General features: G+C 47.9%; 1 pseudogene; it reads left to right on the top strand.

The window, feature by feature from the left end:
- Positions 1-20209, top strand: part of LOC142465211 (vomeronasal type-2 receptor 26-like) — a 49779-nt pseudogene that overhangs the window by 24087 nt on the left and 5483 nt on the right.

Genomic DNA, 20209 nt, shown 5'->3' with positions numbered 1-20209 from the left:
AAGCGCTAGCTGGGAAGCTAGCTTCCCAGCTTGAGATGCCAGGATGCATAGCACAGGAGCAGATAAGCTGCTGAACAACATAGCTCCTGGAGGTATATACGATACCGGTTGCAACACGACATCAAGGGACAGCACGCAGGTAAGTAAATCATAAATTTTCTATATTTGATAGAAGACACAAAAACCGACGTTTCGGTCCCCCAGTGGGACATTTCTCAAGGTGGTGCATATATATATATATCTAGCTATATATTTCTCAAACCATTGTATGTATATCTCCTTGTCTGTCTGTTCTGTCCCTGGGGTCAATCACATTGGTCCCTTGGCCCGCCCGCCCCCGCACACCTCTCATTGGCCTGAGGCGGAGTGATGGGCCAAAGGTCCAGCACACACACACACACACACCTCCCCCCCACCTCCCAGTGGCCGTCACTCTCCCCTGTCACCCGGACAGGCCCCGCACCTTCCCCCCTCCCAGTGGCCGTCACTCTCCCCAGTCACCCGGACCGCAGCTCACCTTCCCCCCTCCCGGTGGCCGTCACTCTCCCCAGTCACCCGGACCGCAGCTCACCTTCCCCCCTCCCGGTGGCCGTCACTCTCCCCCATCACCTGGACAGGCCCCGCACCTTCCCCCATCCCGGTGGCCGTCACTCTCCCCAGTCACCCAGACCGCAGCTCACCTTACCCCCTCCCGGTGGCCATCACTCTCCCCAGTTACCCGGACCACAGCTCACCTTCCCCCCTCCCGATGGCCGTCACTCTCCCCCATCACCCGGACATGCCCTGCACCTTCCCCCTCCCGATGGCCGTCACTCTCCCCCCTCAGCCAGACAGGCCCTGCACCTTCCCTGCTGCACGTTTCCCGCTGGCTCGCACTCACAGGTGCAGAGATGGGGCATGTGCGCAGCGCTCCCTGGATGGGAGGAGGTTGAGCAGAGAAGGGCCAGGCGTGCAGGTGCAGAGAGAGGAGCGGTGCTGTGAGTCCTGTAACACGGGAGGGGGCTTTGTGTGTGCGTGGGGAGAGGGGGGGACAGTGTGTGTGGGACACTGTGTGTCTGTGGGGGAGGGGAGGGACAGTGTGTGTGTGGAGAAGGGGGGACAGTGTGTGTGTGGGGGAGGGGGACAGTGTGTGTGTGGGGGAGGGGGGACAGTGTGTGTGTGTGTGTGTGGGGTAGGGGGGGACAGTGTGTCTGGGGGAGGGGGGACAGTGTGTGTGTGGGGGAGGGGGGGACAGTGTGTGTGGGGGGAGGGGGGGCAGTGTGTGTGTGGGGGAGGGGGGACACAATGTGTGTGTGGGGGGGGACAGTGTGTGTGTGGGGTGGGACAGTGTGTGGGGGGGCAGTGTGTGGGGGGGACAGTGTGTGGGGGGGGACAGTGTGTGGGGGGGACAGTGTGTGGGGGAGGGGGGACAGTGTGTGTGTGGGGGGGTGGCAGTGTGTGTGTGGGGGGGCAGTATGTGTGTGGGGGGACAGTGTGTGTGTGGGGGGGGACAGTGTGTGTGTGTGTGGGGGGGACAGTGTGTGTGGGTGGGGGGGACATTGTTTGTGTGTGTGGGGGGGCAGTGTGTGTGTGTGGGGGACAGTGTGTGTGTGGGGGGGGGCAGTGTGTGTGTGTGTGTGGGGGGGACAGTGTGTGTGTGTGGGGGGGTGGGGACAGTGTGTGTGTGGGGGGGGACACAGTGTGTTTGTGTTTGTGGGGGGGGACAGTATGTGTGGGGGTGTAAGGAATCCGCTCCGCGGTTTACTGGTTGCCTTTCCTTGCAGACCGGTGCAGTTCGGGAACACTTCACCTGATATTACTGCAGCCGGGATTCACTCACCAAAGCAATACTGTCACACACTCCCTCTGGTATCTACTGCAGCTGTGCAATCTATCACTGCAATCCAGCCTTGGATTCACTCATTGGAGCAGTACCTTCACACCCCCTCCGGGGATTGGCCCGCTGGCCTTAAGTCTTCCCACAATGCTCCCGGCCGAGCATAGTCCTTTCCGGATGTCTTTCTGTTCTGCCACAAGCTCTCGCTTGTTCTCCTGTGCTGAAGCGGAGGTTTCGCCCTGCGTCCTTCAGCTTCCTTTCTCCTGTGCTGAAGCAAAGGTATCCCCTACGTCTTCAGCTTCCTGGTTTCCTGCACTGAAGCAAAGGTATCCCCTACGTCTTCAGCTTCCTGGTTTCCTGCACTGAAGCAAAGGTATCACCTACGTCTTCAGCTTCCTGTTTTCCTGCACTGAAGCAAAGGTATCCCCTACGTCTTCAGCATCCTGCTTTCCTGCACTGTAACAGCTCCCTGGTTCCTGGGGTCTACTCTTTCCCTAATCTAGAGAGGCCGTGTCCTTGTTCCTGCGCTGTACGGAGGATTCCCCTACGTCCTTCAATCTCCTGATTTCCTGCGCTGTAATGGAGGATTCCCCAGCCCGCTCTGGACTCTTGCACTGTAGCACTGGTTCCCCCGTGCAGCAAAGCGGTGTGCTACTCTGGTCTGCCTACCATCTCCTGTGACCAGTACCATGGGCCATGGTCATCGCTCGCGCAGAGGCCAACCCCGCGCTCCTAAGCTGAAGCGGGGCTCTCCTGACTACCTGTTGCCGAACTCTTGCTTGAACAATGTTTATCCTGATGTCTCCTGTCCTGACCCTGGCTTGTACAACAACGATGCTGTCTTCTCCTATCCTGATCCTGCTACGTATGACTACGAACTGCGCAATCCGGATCAGCCTGCGCGGTCTAAGGTCGGTGCTTTTACAACCCTACCTCAGCCACGCGGTCCGACCCTGGTTTGTGGCGAGCAGAACCCTGACAGGGGGGTGGGGCAGTGTGTGTGTGTGTGGGGGGGGGACAGTGTGTGTGTGGGGGGGCAGTGTGTGTGTGGGGGGGCAGTGTGTGTGTGTGTGGGGGGCAGTGTGTGGGGGGGGGCAGTGTGTGTGGTAAGGGGGGAAGTTTGTGTGTTGGGGGGAAGTGTGTGTGTGGGGGGGCAGTGTGTGTGTGGGGGGGCAGTGTGTGTGTGGGGGGGCTTTGTGTGGGGGGCAGAAGTGTGTGTGTGGGGGGGGGAGGATGACAGTGTGTGTGTGGGCGGGGGGGAACAGTGTGTGTGTAGAACACTGTAGGGGGGGACAGAGCTGCGCAGGGGAGGGGGAACACAAACAGAGAGGGGGAGCGGAGAAAAAGACAGGGGGAGTGGAGAGAGAGGGGGGAGTGGGAAATTGTACTCCCGGGCAAAGCCGGGTCTCTCAGCTAGTATATATATATATATATATATATATATATATGTTCAGTATTCTTCTTCATGCTGTAAAGCTGTTATTCGTACCAGTGTGTTTTTTATTGCATGGGGTTCCTGTATGGGGTTCCTGTAATGGGATTATCCCACATAGTAGGATCCCGTACAGGTGGACAGGTGGAGGCGCTACCAATTGACTACTCAGATACACCCCAGGCTGGGTATCTGGGTTTTTATTAACCTTCTCCAGCTGGTCTCAGCTGTTTTTGGAGTTTAATGGCTCTTCCCCTCCATGGTTTAAGCTCGCCGCTCCCCACTTTCCAAGTTAGCAGGTCAGTTTCATTTTTCTGGGTTGTGAGAGATCCAATGTTGATCATTCTTCCTCTAATTATAGAGGTAAATAAGAATGTTAACTCAGGTAGTGTTGGGACTTGCTAATGGTCATGCCTTGATGTGGCAGCAGGCTTGAAATGATTTGGCCAAAGAGTTAAACATAATTACCCTTTTTCAAGATAATATATAGGTATTTCACTGTGTATTTTTGTCATATTGGATGTAGCTTTGGGCTTTTGTGTTTTTGTTATATTGCTAACACATTTAATTATATATTGAATATCATTTGGCATATACATATTTCCCTCAGGTTTATTTTGAGTGCTGTGATATCCTGTTTTTGTTAATTTATGATGACAATCTATAACATTCCCAATATAATTTAGACATGAATAATCATTACGTAGCCTGTAACTCAGGAAGCAGGAGGTTATCAGACCTGAATTTAATGTGATTCAGCTTGGGAGATATCCACAGCTTCAATAATGTGTTATAAAATAAAAATCAAAGCCTGTTAGAGGTGCGCATGGAGACTGACTGATTCAGTGTCACACTTAGTGCGTCTCTTACAAACAGGTGCTACCTGGTAGGATTCCCACAGCGCGAGTCCCATTCAAATGCAGGGATCCCCGCGTTGTTTATCTGATGGGCCATTACAGCGGGCTATGTACTGTGCCATGGAGTGTCTCAGATTTGGAGAATGTGCTCTAGAATTTCCCAAGATAAGGAAAGATTCCACCTTTAGGTATCAAAAAAGAAAACAACCCGTTTGGTTTTTCTTTTTTCAAACAGATGTATGTAAGACCGGAGACAGTGTCTACCAGTGTCTACCTCGTGCTGCGGGGGCTCAATCGTCTGAATGGGTTGACCGCAGACTTCATCCCCCAGTACTGTGACCACCACTCGCGTGACCACTGGTGGCAACAGCACCCCCGAAAACAGTTAGCTTAGCTTCTGTTCCGCCGGTGTTGCCCGCAGACCAGACTCGTCCCTAATACTGAGCTGGGGACGTATATGTGCACACACCCGCAGCAGAAGGAGCGTGTCGGAGTTTGGTGTTTCGGCATTGCCAGGCCAGGTGGGAATAGGTGTAGCAATACTTGCCGGTACCGGTTAACCCAGAGACATAGTCGTTGCCGTAAGCCAAGGTCAGGGAGAGGGAAGATCCGGATGGTCGAGGTCCAAGCATACTGCTGCGGCCAAGTTTATTCGAGCATTTGCCCGTTCTTGGCCGCAGCAGTAGCCTGGCGCGTGCCCGAGGGTGACGGGCGCGCGCCGAAGCAGCGGAAGAGCGCCCTCCGATCGGGGCGCTCTCCCTACCGCTGCCGGGTCCGCCGGGTCCCTCGGAACCCCCTGCCGCCGTCCCTCGGGGAGCCCTGGACGCACGTGCAGGGGGCGAAGGCTCCCGAAGACGCGTGACCGCGCGTCTATGACGCGCGGCACGCCGAGGGGAGGCCACTAGCAAGCCGGGAAATCTCCCGGCTTGCGGTACCGGCCACACTTTAATAAAGTGTGTCGGTAGTGTAGGTCGAGGTGTGGTGGATTGGATAAAATGCCTATTTCTTCATCTGAAATGTGTACCTTGCTATGATTCCTTACTCAAAATGGCTACCACAGCTACCCCTCCCATCAAGTATGGAAGATGGCACCCAGGAATTCCATTCCAATGCTGATATGTTCAAAAACTACAAAAACAAGACCATAAATCATAACAACAAGACCATACAAGGACGAGACCTAACAAAGAATCACTGAGCTGTCTAGCTCTTTTGCATACAAACCCCCTCCCCTACAGCCCCTGTATATGAACGCAGGCTGTGTAGTAATAAAGTCAGACATTATCATACTGAACGTGTGTCAGCGTGATCTTTTCTCAGTGCATGCACTATATATATATATATATATAAGAAAAATAATCTGGACGGGGACAGATACTCTGAAGACGTTTTTGGTCTGATCCAAATTATCCAAATCAGAGGGACATGAGAAGCAGTGAGGTCTAGTGAGAGCCGGGGTCCAGAGCCAGAGAGTGAAGTCCGCCAAACCGGGTCACAAGAAATGAAGAGCAAAGGGAGAGCCAGAATAGACGTCCGTAGGGAGAGACTATGTCAAGCGATGTGAGACAGACAAGACAGGTATTATATATTGCGGCTGAACAATAGGGAATGGAGGCAGCCCTGGAGGAGCACCAGAAGCTGTCCTGTATTGGTTCCTATGATAGGCAGCCAGGTGGGGAGCTTTAGGATTAAGTGGCAGCCTGTGTGAGGATTGGCGGCGTGGTTTCACTGCTAGCGCAGTAAATAAATTATCCTTGCCCGGCCCGCGCTCTGTAAAGTTGGTGAGCGCGCGCCCGGGACCAGAGGGGGCCGCCAGTGCTCCGAGAGTCCGCAGGGCGGCGCCGATCCGTCGGGAGCAGGGGTAGCGCCCCTGCACAGCGGAAGCAGGCTCGGAGAGGTGAGGGAACTGTCCCACGGCAGTGGGGGCATTTGGAGGTAAGGAGGAGTCGCTCCGTGAGCGCCGTGAACCCTGCATCCTTACTGCTTCATCTGTATGGTGCAATTGTCTTGCCACAGAATTGTATCACTGTTGCCTTTATACAATACAGTTTGTAGATCATAAAGACATGAGCTCAATAAAGTAAAGAAAAGAGACTCCTTAATATTTGCATCTACAGTAATTCTGGTTTTATCGAGCAATGAAAGAAAACCTATTCCCTCACATTATTAACTCCAGGATGAATGAGCCAAATATTGAAATGCTGACATGACTATTGAATATCTTAATAATGATCTTACCCTATTCTGTATCTTCTCACAGACCCTCATTGGAAATTATAGGCACCTCCTGGCTTTTATTTTTGCCATTGATGAGATTAACAGGAATCCTGCCATTTTACCCAATGTCACTCTGGGATACCATGCATACGACTCTTGTGGAAATGTGCACAATGCTATAGCAATTGTGATGCAAATATTATCTGGTTCCGGGAAGACCGTTCCTAATTACGCCTGCATGCAGCACGGCAAAGTGGCAGGTTTTATTGGTGATCTATCCTCACTCACAACTTTATCTATAGCACAAACACTCAATATATATGGATACTCACAGGTAGGTGATGTTTCTATTTCAGTATTGTCATGGGAGACCAGGACTTTTTACACCTTTTATATTTGTACCAGGTATCATTGTCACGGGAGACTAGGCAATTTACACCTTTTTAACTGGGATCATTCGCTGAGCAAAACAAGGTAATGAAAAACATTGAAGTTTATTTGCACACATTAGCTTACACACAATGGGACACAAAATACTGACAAAAAGACACACTTACTGGGGGTCTGAGATCAAACCCTAGACTTTGCTAAGTGCAGGGAACTCAATAAAGAATGTTTGCGTTTTTACCTTTCCAAGTGTGTCAGCAAGCAGAGATCGCTATTTTTGTTAACTGTGTGCAGCTGGTTTCAGTTGCTTATGGGAGGGTAGTGGCCCCTCCCCTCAAGGTTTAAGCTTGCCCCACCCCACTTTCCAAGTTGGCAGGTCAGTTTCATTTTGCCAGGTTACAACAGATCCAATGTGATCATTTTTCCTGTCATTATACAGGTAAATAAGAATTTTAACCCAGGTGAGTGTTAGGACGTGCGAACAGGGTCTGTCTTGATGATATATGCGTACAATGCTTTGGCCAAAGTGTTAAACTAAATGACCCTTTTTCAAAAGAATATGTACAGTAGGTATTGCACTGTGCATTTTTGTCATATTGGAAGTAGCTTTGGGCATTTTTGTTTTTTGTTGTATACATTTAGCCACGCCCACAAGCACTCCTTTTGACACTTATATATATATATAATGGTTGGGGGTTCTCAGAGCTTGTTGGGAATCTGTGTATTTTTATATTTTTCTTATGATAAGAAAGTATTTGATCTAAGCGCCTGTTGTGGGTAACACTTGTTTTGATTGTGTATAATGGTTTATGTTTATGCACTGTATATGAGCTGAGGATATCCAAGTCTGTGGTTCCGAGAGACCCTGTGGCTACAAAGCCTGGTGCCACTAAGTCTCAGCCTGGTGCCACTAAGTCTCCTTGGTCCCGGAGTTAAAAGTCACAGAGATTGCCAAGGTGTTAAAGCCATTGGGGCAGAGGAGTTATTCTCAAGTATCCTCATCCCTGCATGAATGAAAGTAATCGGACTACCATTCACCCTGCCCAGACCTTGAGATGCCTAACTCCACAGGTGGCTTCTTACTCACAGGTGGCGGAGGTGCCAAGTTTGCGCATGCCTCTGTCAGATCTTGAATCCATCCTTGCCCGGCTTCAGGAGACTGGCAAGTCTCTGATTGGCTGGTAGGAATTCTCCCACGCTCGGTTTGGCTGGAGTATTTTATGAATGGGACTGAAATACTATAAGAATGCCAGCAACTGAAAAAAAGAATGGTGTGTTTTAGCGCTAAAAATAGAAGTGTAAAATGTCAAGCCATAGAAATTGTGCAAAACAATTGGAGAGGTGGCAATCTATTGAAGCAGATCAGTAGGCGTGAAGCCTACTGGATCTACGAATTAAAGACATTATCACCTAACGGTCTCAACATTGATTTCGATCTAGGCGTTTTTTTAAAGTGATTTTAAAATGATCATTTTTAAAATCATTTTTAACATTTTTATATAAAGTTGAATTAATCTTCTTATATTATATTTAATAAATTATAGGGTTTTAATATATACATAAAAAAAATTTATATAATATATTTTACTCTGTTTTTAACATACTCCTATAATAATGGGTCCTTCAGCAATTTTAGCTGCTGCAATCTTATTAGCCAATAGCGTGCAAATGAGTTCACATCATTATGTAAATATGCATTATAAATGTTACTAAGTGTATATAATATTGGTTAAATTCTGATCAATAAGCTGTGAATAGGCATGATCAGTAACAACTGTTTAATTTTATGTGTTTTAAGGTGTATATGTTTGTTATTTTTAGTTACATGTTGTCTAAGTGTATGTTTAGGCTGACTTATACACAGGACATGATTGACAGGCAGCATATCCAATCACAGTTTGCATGAATGAACTGTGAATGACGCTTCTTTTAACCAATGAGGAGCACCCTGTCTGTATTTAAAGTCACCATGGACTGTGCTCATTCTTCCCCTGAAGAAGTGCGCATGCGCACGAAACGCGTTGGGCCATTGAGAAATCATTCAACAGCAGCACTGGTAGAGGAGCAGATCATTCAAATAGTCCCTGGAGCCGCAGTGTTCAGGAGTTGGTATCGGCAAGTGATACCTGGTGTCCCGTCCGCCCGCTGTGACGCACTTCTGGGCGCCAACGAAGGACTACACGTGGAGCAGAAGGAAGCGGCGCCATCTTTGGCAGCCAGCCAAGGCAGCCCCTGCAGGCACTCACACGTGGCACGCGTCCACCAACATCATCTGTTGGACACTCAGACTACCCTTACCTGCGCATATCCTAGGGACCTGCTGTAAGTAGGATTCCAGTTTTTACACACTGGATCCCTGACCTGCTCGTCACCAGCTATCTGCATTTTTATTGTGTTCATTAAAATATCTTCATTATTAGCCAGCCTATTGTTTAGTGTTAGGAAAAATAAGGGATGTCCCCATGGGACTGATGCTACAACTTTGTAGGTATAGTGTGGACACGTGGAGAGAGTCAGTAAGAAACCACCGCAGCAACAAGATAATCAATAAGTCCATAAACATATGATAGTAGACCTCTATCACTGATGGGGGGCGTTTGAAGCACGGCTGGTAGCGATACCCCGGAGCCCTATCTGGACAGAACCCAGGAGTAAATCACAATTCCAGCTACTGCTAGCCTCACCTGCATCTTGTGATCGAGAGGTAAATCCTGCCGGTAAACATCATTCTATGAACTGAAGAACTGCCGGGTGCTGCTGTGAAGAAGCGTTGCTTGTTGCTGTGTGATGCGGTGGTGTGCTCCTGCTCGCAAGTGGTATAGAAAGGTAGGCAAATGATGAACAGACGGCGGTCACTGCTCCACTGAAAAAACTCTCCAACCAGGCGTGTAAAACAAAAAAACTTTAATGAATCAAAACGAACAACCTCATGTCAGTAACACTCTGACGCGTTTCGTTCTGGGAACAGAACTTTATCAAAGAGTGCCTTCTACTCCGTACTCCCCCCTGTATATAGACCATAAATGATCCTCACTGGCTGAACAACGTCACGTGTAAACACTCCCACCAGTGAATTAAGTGCCACTTAGATTTGAGACAAGTAGGGTAGATGTTACTTTGTATGTTAGTCCTGTGCACTTACAGAATCAAGAGTAGTTTTGACTCCTCTAATAAATGATTATGATATTTGTAGCTTTAATAGCTTTCTATATATGTAGTTATAGCTGTATATTATAGTATTAAGATATTGGTGCCCAGGCAGGATATACATTGTGACAACTGCCCTTTAAGACCCACATGTCTTCTTGCTTTTAACTCCGTTTGTCATTAATCAGTATGTTTCTATTTTTCAATATGTTGTATCAGCAATAAGTTTATATTGTTGCACTATTTGTTTATTGTTAGTATCCTTACGCCCCCCCTAGGATTGCGGATGTGTCTCAAATCTAAGTGGCACTTAATTCACTGGTGGGAGTGTTTACACGTGACGTTGTTCAGCCAGTGAGGATCATTTATGGTCTATATACAGGGGGGAGTACGGAGTAGAAGGCACTCTTTGATAAAGTTCTGTTCCCAGAACGAAACGCGTCAGAGTGTTACTGACATGAGGTTGTTCGTTTTGATTCATTAAAGTTTTTTTGTTTTACACGCCTGGTTGGAGAGTTTTTTCAGTGGAGCAGTGACCGCCGTCTGTTCATCATTTGCCTATTGTTTAGTGTTGTTCAGTGTTGTGTGAGTCTGTTTGTTTAAGTCTATATGTTTTTTGTTATTATCATACAGTGTTGCACTATGATCTTATCTTCTTGTCTCCCCTGCATGTCCCAATACCTCTGATACCGAGGAACCTGCTGTCCACTGGACCAGATCTACATTCATTGATCATTCCAACCATCAATTGAACTTTATACAATATCTCCCATTTGGACTTTAAGGCGCCGGTCTGTATTGTTTTCTTCATAAGAAAGCCAGCAGCCAATCCGGTCCTCATATTCTAAGCGCCAAGACAGGAGCAGCAAATTTGAAATCACCAAAAGATGCTCTTGGAGAAATACACACGAGACAGCTTCAGAATTTTCAAGGCAAGACATTTTCAAAGTCCCACTTTTCGGTGCCAAGTTCTAAAATTAAAACGTAGCGGTCGCAGTTGGAACTACACGCTGAAACGAGTACCAGGACGTTTGGTACTATGTCCCAGTAAAGGGATGTCGGCATCTCCGTAAGAGATACAGCAGTGGTGTCTGGAACTACTTGCCGATCGGAGTTCCAGGACTTTGTGCACTAAGCACCGGTGACCTAAAACTTTGTTTTGTTGACTATTTGAGCTAGTAAAGGTTAGTTTTTGCCCAGATCCCTCAGTAAGTGCGTTTTCTATTTTATATTGTAATTCACTGTGTGTACGTTTGTTTCAAAGGAATAAATCACAATTTATTTTACCTCCTGGTTTTGCTCAATTTTATGATCCCTGTTAAAAAGGTGTAAATACCTAGTCTCTCGTGACAACAATCCCTGCACAAGGACCAATAAAAAGAAAAACACACGCAGAATATTTCCATACTGTATGCGAGTGTACAAAAGTAAACAAAAACGGCAACACAGGTCAAATAGATCCAACTTCGGTGAAGGTTTATGGATCATCAGCTTGACCCGAAGCAATTGATCCTCTGTTTGAAGAGAAGTCTCAGTTAGTAGTTCTTCTTTATTCTTTTTTTTATTTCTTCTTGTCTTTTCTTCTTTCATATTTGTACTAGTCATCTTCTTCCTGTCAAATGAAATGTCACTTGCCTTACATACGGCCTGAAATGGCACATTAGACAGTCATATTGTACATCTACTAAACCTATTGGTAGATGTAACATGTGAACATCCATCAAATTCTGCAGAAATACCTCTCAACCAAACTTGATGTTGTCACATGATACATCAAGCATGGGATTCTTTTCTTTTGGATGCTGTGACATCACATTAAAGGGAAGAAATCACATAGTACATGAATAATTGGTGTATACCAGGGGTAGCCAATTCCAGTCCTCATGAGCTTCCAACAGGTCAGGTTTTCAAGGTAGCCTTGCTTTAGCACAGGTGGATCAGTTGAAGACTGAGCCACTGTTAAGCCACCTGTACTGATGCAGGGGTATCCTGAAAATCTGAACTGTTGTTATTGTCACAGGAGTATAGGAGTGCTCACCGGACTGGAACGCGAGGCCGAGGTGGGGATACGGGTAAACCCCCGCCCTACAGCCGCGTGAGCGGGTCCAATAAGCAGAGTTGTGTGGATTGCCTGGGTCGGGGCAGGTGAGTGTAGGAACGTAGAGGTACTTGCCAGTGTTGGGGTCGGAGAGATCAAGAGTCATCGTTGTCCAAAGCCAGGGTCGAGGAGAGGAGAAGGTAGAAGTCCGTGAAGAGAGCCGGGGTTTGAGGGTCTCAGAGGTCAGGAGTCCGGAAACAAGGCAAGGGTCTGAAACTGGAGACAAGAGTAGACTGCGAAGTAGCTTGTAGCAAGCACAACCAAAGACTGTCTATGCTCAGCAATCAGCTAGGGGCTGGTAGCACAATATACCGACAGGAACCAATGGGAACTACCAGCAGTTGCGTCAGATGTAGCTAGAGCACTGAGAGGCTGAGGCAGGATGCAGGGCAGGTGTAGGGTAATGAATAACATTGGTGACAGTGGAGGCGACCAAACTAGCGAACTCTCTGTGGAGGCAGAGGATCCGGAAGTGTGCCAGGGAGGTGAGCCGCAGGCATCTGCGTGCGTGGGGGTCTGCCCCAGTGGCGCGCACGTCCAGCAGTGGAGGGAGGAAGAGACAGGGAGACACGAGGGCGGATGCCGGGAGCCCCGGTGGCAGTGGGGGAAGGTGCCGGAGCAGAGGAGTGGGGTGCCGCAGGAGGTAAGAGACGCGGCGTCCTTACAGTACCCCCCCTTCAGGGTCAGCCTCCAGATGATCCAAACAAGGCTTAAGAGGAAATTTAAGATGAAACGCCCGGGTTAGCCTGGAAGTGTGTAACTGGTCTTGTGGAATCCCTGCCCTCTCTTCGGGTCCAAAACCCTTCCAATGCACCAAATACTGGAGTCCTCTTCTAGAGATACGAGAGTCCATGATAGTCTGTACCTCAAACTCTTCTTGTCCGTTGATAAGTCTGGGACGAGGTGTGTTATGTCGTATCTGAGGATTGGGTATGAATGGCTTCACAAGAGAACAGTGAAAGGTAGAGGGAATCCTTATAGTGGAAGGCAGTCTCAGTCGGAAGGCAACCGGATTTATCCTCTCCAGTATATTGAAAGGACCGATGTACCTGGAAGCCAGTTTCAGAGAAGTGACCCTTAGACAGATGTTTTTAGTGGCTAGCCATACCTTTTGACCGGAGCATAGTTGGGTGGTTTCAGACGTGGCGGTCTGCCTGTCTCTTCTGCATAGCAGTGGCCCGTCTGAGGTTATCCTAAATCCTGGTCCAAGAAGCCTGAAGGTGCTGAATTATGTCCTGTGCAGCCGGAACTTCGGTACTGGGACCAGACTGGGGAAGGGTAGAGGGGTGGAAGCCGTAATAAGAACATAATGGGGACTGCAGAGTGGACTCGTTCTTGAGGTTATTGTGTGCAAACTCTGCCCAGGGGAGTAAATTGAGCCAATTGTCTTCAGAGTCCGATATAAAGCAACGAGGGAACTGCTCTAAGGACTGATTGGTTCGTTCAGTCTGGTCATTATTTTGTGGGTGGTATCCAGAGGAGAAGTGGAGTGTCACGTCCAGACTCTTACAGAAGGCCCTCCTGAATCTTGAGACAAACTGTGACCCACAATCTGAGACTATGGTTTGAGGGGACCCATGGAGCCTGAAGACTTCCCTTACAAATACCTTTGCAAGTTTAGGAGCGCTAGGTAGACCTTTGAGTGGTATAAATTGCGACTGTTTTGAAAAGCAGTCAACCACTACTAATATCGTGTCCATTCCCTTAGATTTGGGAAGGTCGACAATAAAGTCCATCGAAAGATGTACCCAAGGCTGGTCAGGAATGGGGAGGGGTTGCAGGAGTCCTGGAGGTTTATTCCGTGGTGTCTTGTTTTGTGCGCAGGTTGGGCAAGCTGAAACAAAATGCTGAATATCCTTACTCATGCCTGGCCACCAGAAAGTTCGTTGCAGAAGGTCTGTGGTCCTTTTGATCCCTGGATCCCTTTGACCTGCCGTCTTGGCTGCGTGCCCATTCTGATGAAAGGTAGGAAGTGTAAACAGTCTTCCAGCTAGCTCCCTGAGACCCTGAGGAATCTAATCCGGAACCTTGGTGCTTTCGGCCAGAGCATTGAAGGTGTTGGCTGAGAGGACACATTTAGGAGGGAGAATCTTCTCTGAGTGGTCCTCTTTTATATCCTCTACTGCAAATTGGCGAGACAGTGCATCTGCTTTAATATTTTTCGTGCCCGGGAGGTAAGATATCAGGAAGTTAAACCGGGTGAAGAAGAGGGACCAACGTGCCTGCCGGGCACTAAAACGACGGGCAGTTGCAATATACAAGAGGTTTTTATGGTCCGTAAGGATGGCAATGGGGTGCTCGACACCCTCCGGCAGGTGACGCCACTCCTCCAAGGCCATTTTGATCACGAGGAGCTCCCGGTTCCTCACATCATAATTCCATTCAGCTGCTGAGAATTTCTTTGAAAAGAACACACAGGGATGCAGTCTGGCTTGCGGGTTCTTTCTTTAGGCTAAGATTGCCCCTGCTCCTATGTCCGAAGCATCCACCTCGAGAGTGAAGGGTTGTTCTTCCCGGTCAGGATGCACCAGGATGGGTGCCAAGACAAAGGCTTTTTTGAGCACCTGAAAAGCAATAATGGCCTTGGGAGACCATAGTGCTGGGTTGGCGCCCTTCTAGGTGAGGGCTGTGATGGGTGCGACCAAGGTAGAAAAATTCTTTATGAACCTGCAGTAATAGTTGGCAAAGCCTAAGAACCTCTGTACCGCCTTCAAGGAGAGGGGCCGGGGCTAATCTATGACTGCCTTCACCTTAGTTGGGTCCATAGCAAGTCCGGTCCGAGATGATATATCCCAAAAATGATGTGGATGACAGGTGGAACTGGCATTTTTCAAGTTTCGCGAAGAGACGGTTCTCCCGCAATCTATGAAGTACTTGTTTGATGTGCCTAGTGTGTACCAGAGAGTTCTGGGAGAAAATAAGGATGTCGTTCAGGTATACCACTACATGCTGATCCTGGAGATCCCTGAAGACGTCATTAACGAAGTCCTGGAAGACTGAAGGAACATTACAGAGACCGATGGGCATCACGAGGTACTCGTAGTGCCCATCCCGTATATTGAAAGTCGTCTTCCACTCTTCTCCCTGACGGATGCGGACCAGGTTGTAGGCTCCACGGAGGTCCAGCTTGGAGAAGATAGTGGTGTCTTGTAACCTGTCGAAAAGTTCGGCAATCAAGGGGAGTGGGTACCTATTCTTGACAGTCACCTTGTTGAGCCCGCGATAATCAATGCAGGGGCGCAATGTGCCATCTTTCTTCTTTACAAAAAAGAAGCCCGTTCCTGCCAGAGAAGAAGACTTACGAATAAAGCCTCTCTGGAGTTTCTCCTGTAGATAAAGCTTCATCGTCTTGGTCTCGGGGGGGGGGGGAGTGGATAGGAGCAACCTCTGGGAGGGGGGATAGCACCGGGAATGAGGTCAATAGGACAATCGTAGGTGCAATGGAGTGGTAAATCCTCCGCCTGAATCTTGTCAAAGACGTCTCTGAACTCCAAATAGGTGTCCGGAAGGAGAGATTTACTGGATTCTGGGCGTGCGGCCCCTACTACAGCTTTGGGGGTCCCAATAAATCTCTCGACATCGGTCACTCCAGGAGATAGGTTGTGACTGGAGCCAGTTGATCTGGGGGTTGTAAAGCTGGAGCCAGGGAAGGCCAAGTATCACGTCTACAGCTGGTGTGTGGATGGCGTCCAGCCGAATCTGTTCGGAATGGTGACCAGTCATCTTGAGATAGAGGGGAACGGTCTGCAGAAATATGAATGCGGGCTGCAAAGGCCTACCGTCAATGGCTTCAAGACCCACGGGCCGATCCTTGGCTATCAGAGGAATACAGTTTTTCTCTGCAAAATCCTGATCGACGAAGTTTCCACCAGAACCAGAATCTAGGAAGGCCTGTGTGATTATGTCCCCGAAGTCTCCTGATAGAGTTATAGAAAGGAGTATCTTGGACGGTAGTTTGGGAGAGGAGGGAGAGGTTACCATACCCAGTGTAGTTCTCCCAGTACTCACTGGGGGCTGGCATTTTCGTACTTGGATGGACAGGTACTCACCAGATGTCCACTATTCCCACAGTAGAGGCAGAGGCCCGCACGACACCGGCGTAGTCTGTCAATGACAGGCTAGTCCCCCTCAGTTGCATGGGTTCTTCGGTGGATAACGTGGCGGCCTCCCCCGGAGCTGTATGTGGGAAGGAAATGGGTTGGATACCTTTTTGGCGCTTCCCTTTTCCTGCTCTTCGCTCCTGGAGCCACTGGTCCATCTGGATACAGAGCGCGATGAGTTCCTCCAACGCTGTGGGTCTTTCCAGAGTGGCCAGCTCATCCTCGAGGGAGTCGTTCAGACCCTGCCAAAACACTGCGGCGAGTGCTTCGTCGTTCCACCTTGTTTCTGCTGGAATAGTGCGGAATTCAAGTGCATAGCAGCCCACAGAACGATTTCCCTGAACAATGTTGATTAGAGAAGATGCAGCTGTTACCCTCCTACCTGGTGTATCGAACACTCTACGGAATTCGGCACAGAATCGGTCCAGGCTGGAGGTCAAATCCGGGCGTTGCTCCCATATGGGCGTAGCACAGGCCAAGTCATCATCGGTCAAAAGGGAGATAATGTGCGTGACCTTGTAACGGGGAGAAGGAAAATTAGAGGGTAGAAGTTCGAATTGAATGGAACACTGCCCCAGGAATACACGACAGGCTGAAGGATCCCCTGCAAAGCGATTTGAAGTGGGTAAACGAGGTTCAGAAGGTGCTGTGTGAAGTACCGGTGGGGAGAAGACCAGAGCTGGAGGAGCGGCAGCGGCATCAGGAGAGGGCAGAAGGGAATTGATGTTCGGAGATGGTACCTAAGGAGCTTTGGAGCAGTTCCATACGCTGGTTATTTTGTGACAGACAAGTCTCTACTTCTTTGTACAAGGCATCATGTTCAAGTAAGCGTCGACCCACCTAGGCGGAGTCCAGGTCTGTTGGGCTGAGCATAATGTCACGGGAGTATAGGAGTGCTCACCACAAACCGGACTGGACCGCGAGGCCGGGGTGGGATACAGGTAAACTACCGCCCTACAGCCGTGTGAGCGGGTCCGGAAAACTGAGTAGTGTGGATAGCCTGGGTCGGGGCAGGAGAGTGTAGAAACGTAGAGGTACTTGCCAGCATCGGAGTCAGAGAGATCAACAGTCATCGTTGTCCAAAGCCAGGATCGAGGAGAGGAGAAGGTAGAAGTCCGTGGAGCAAGCTGGGGTTCAAGGGTGCCAGATGTCAGGAGTCCGGAAACAAGGTAAGGGTCTGTAACTGGAGACAAGAGTAGACTGTGAAATAACTTGTAGCAAGCACAACCAAAGACTGACTATGTTCAGCAATGGGCTGGTAGCACAATATAACAACAGGAACCAATGGGAACTACCAGCAGTGAGGTCAGATGTAGGTATAGCGCTGATAGGCTGAGGCAGGATGCAGGGCAGGTGTAGGGTAATCAATAACATTGGTGACAGTGGAGGCGACCATACTAGTGAGCGAGCACGTGCGCGTGCATGCGCCCGTGCGATTTCCGTGGAGGCAGAGGATCCGGAAGTGTGCTGGGGAGGTGAGCCGCAGGCGTCTGCGTGCGTGGGGGTCTGCCCCCACGGCGCGCACGTCCAGCAGTGGAGGGAGGAAGAGACAGGGAGACGCGAGGGCGGATGCTGGGAACCCCGGCGGCAGAGGGGGAAGGCACCGGAGCGCAGGAGCAGGGCATCGCAGGAGGTAAGAGACGCGGCGTCCTAACAGGAACCTCTTCATGGCTAGAGTTGTCTACCCCTGGTGTATATTGCCCTATGTAATTCCTTCCCAACACAGGAAGCACAGAGTTAAATCTAATAATATGGAACTGTATAAACAGATTGAAATTACAAATTATTTGCATATTTGAATTGAACTAATAATGCATTTTCACTTTTTAGATCAGCTATGGTGCAACAAACGCTATTCTAAGCAACAAACTTTTGTATCCATCCTTTTTCCAAACCCTTCCGAATGACCAGATCCAATACAAAGCAATTTCAACGTTACTCAAACATTTTGGCTGGACCTGGGTTGGAATTATTGCATCAGATGATGAGGATGGAGAGACAAAGAGTCAAGAGCTGGAAAAAGAGGCCACCAATTATGGAATATGCATTGAGTTCATCCTGAAGGTAGCTGGTATCTGAAGCACAAATAGAAGAGAGCTTAATGCTAGAAACACTGCAATTCTCCAAACCTCAACTTCCCAGGTTGTTATACTTTGTGGTGCAGTTTCCATATACTATTTGTTTTCATTAGAAGAAGAAGTATGTGTTACACTATATGAAAATACTGTTATTGTTCCTGCTACTTGGAATTCTCATTTCGATAGGAATAGTACCTCCTTAACACCATTTAATGGCAGTCTGTCATTTGTGTATCCCACAAAAAATATCCCAGGCATGCATGACTTCTTAGATAATGTTAAACCTACGTATCTTCCAAATGATCTGTTACTTGAATATATTTGGGAATCATATTATAACTGTAATTCTTCAAAATCACATGTGAATGTACTGTAGCAATTGAAGCTACTCGCATGATCAAAAATACTAAACGCAACTGCACCGGCAAGGAAACTTATACTAAAGTTGGCATTACTCGAACTACTCACCATGTGTACGTGGCAGTGTATGCCATGGCTCATGCTCTGCACAAAATGCACTTATCCTTCTCTAGGAATCCTGCTAAAAAGCACCAACAAAAGTATGAATACAAACAGGTAAATATACACATTGCAGACACTTCCCAGCAAACCCTTTGGTTGCGCTCCTGTGACACGTTCTGCTTTACTCAAAATATTAACATTATTAAACATAACAAGTACAGTAGCAAAGAGCTGAACTTCCTTTAAGTCTTAGAAGTTATTACTATTTGTGCAGCTTGTCATTACACATTAAATAATAGGAAAGACAATTCCTCACTCCCCCTTAGTAATACATTTCAGGTAAAGGGTCTCTGAATTGTAATGCTTCATTTGTAGTCTATATGTTGATGCCCTATGAACGTTAGATCTGTGGAGCACACAAAACATTTAGATAAAAGCTTTTTATCCCATGGTGTATTAAAACATTTTAGCAATCATTATAATGAAGATCCAAGCCATATAAATATCATGGGTTTAGAAGACATCCCGCATGAATTACCGGTGAGGCGGTTTAGAACTATATTTGAACATGGACATTGATTGTCACAACGGAATGTTTATCTTGTGAAGGTCCCGGGAATGTGAAATTGAAATCTCAGCAATTCAAAATGTATATATTGTATGTTCCACTTTTATACCGTATACTCTATTTATTTGTGAGCACAATTTAAGTCAACTGTCCCTTATTATACACTTTTTATATATTTTTATGATCTCTTATTTAATTAATTATCATCACTTTTTTTGTCTAGTTTTTATGTTCTTACATATTTATACATTGATTTTATATTTGATTGTTAGTATATACTGTATATGTTGCACATGAGTTTGTAATTTGTAAACTGGCTCTTTAACAGATCATTTTAAAGTTACATTTTAGATCTGATCTGTTTATATTTTGTAATTCTTGATACAATTTAGATAGGTGCCAGAGTTACTAGATATTTTCCTCAGGTGGAGGAGCCTGGCGCTACACAATGCAGAGAGGAGTGTCTGTGACATCATTACACAGTATGAGGGGGGGGGAACTGCTAATGGGAGGACGATCAAGGAAGAACCTAAATTTAAACACCAAACTGACATTACTATGCACAGAGCGATGAGCAAGTATTTGTACAAGATTCTGCTTGATATTAAAAGTCACAAACTTACCTTGAATAGGGTTGGCACAAAGTTTTTATAATACGGTACAAAGAAATCCAGTATGAAAGTGTGACATCTTCCTCTTGACCATTGTAAGGGTAGGGAGTAACCTGGCTCACAAATAAAGGTCAAGCCTGGTTTTGGTTACCCCTGATCCAAGTATAAGGGTCCAAGAGAGCTAGCTCTTGGGCCCAGTAACATTGTATTGTTCAAATGCATAAATTGCAATACAAATCTTTTGTGTGTTTTCCCCTTTCCAGGGATGCCAGCGAGTAGGGATTGCTAGGGTATGAGTTCCAAGGGGCATTTTGCAGAGGAATTGGTGTCAGAATATGCCTAGGTAGTCGGGGTCCGGAGTTGTCAGTTCCTCCAAAAATGTACCCGGGAAGCATGCCTGATCCTCAGATACATGTAGGCACATTGTCCCGGCAAT

This window comes from Ascaphus truei, chromosome 1 (genome assembly GCF_040206685.1).
Source record: "Ascaphus truei isolate aAscTru1 chromosome 1, aAscTru1.hap1, whole genome shotgun sequence".
Taxonomy (NCBI): domain Eukaryota; kingdom Metazoa; phylum Chordata; class Amphibia; order Anura; family Ascaphidae; genus Ascaphus; species Ascaphus truei.
This window is presented reverse-complemented; position numbering and strand designations above follow the sequence as displayed.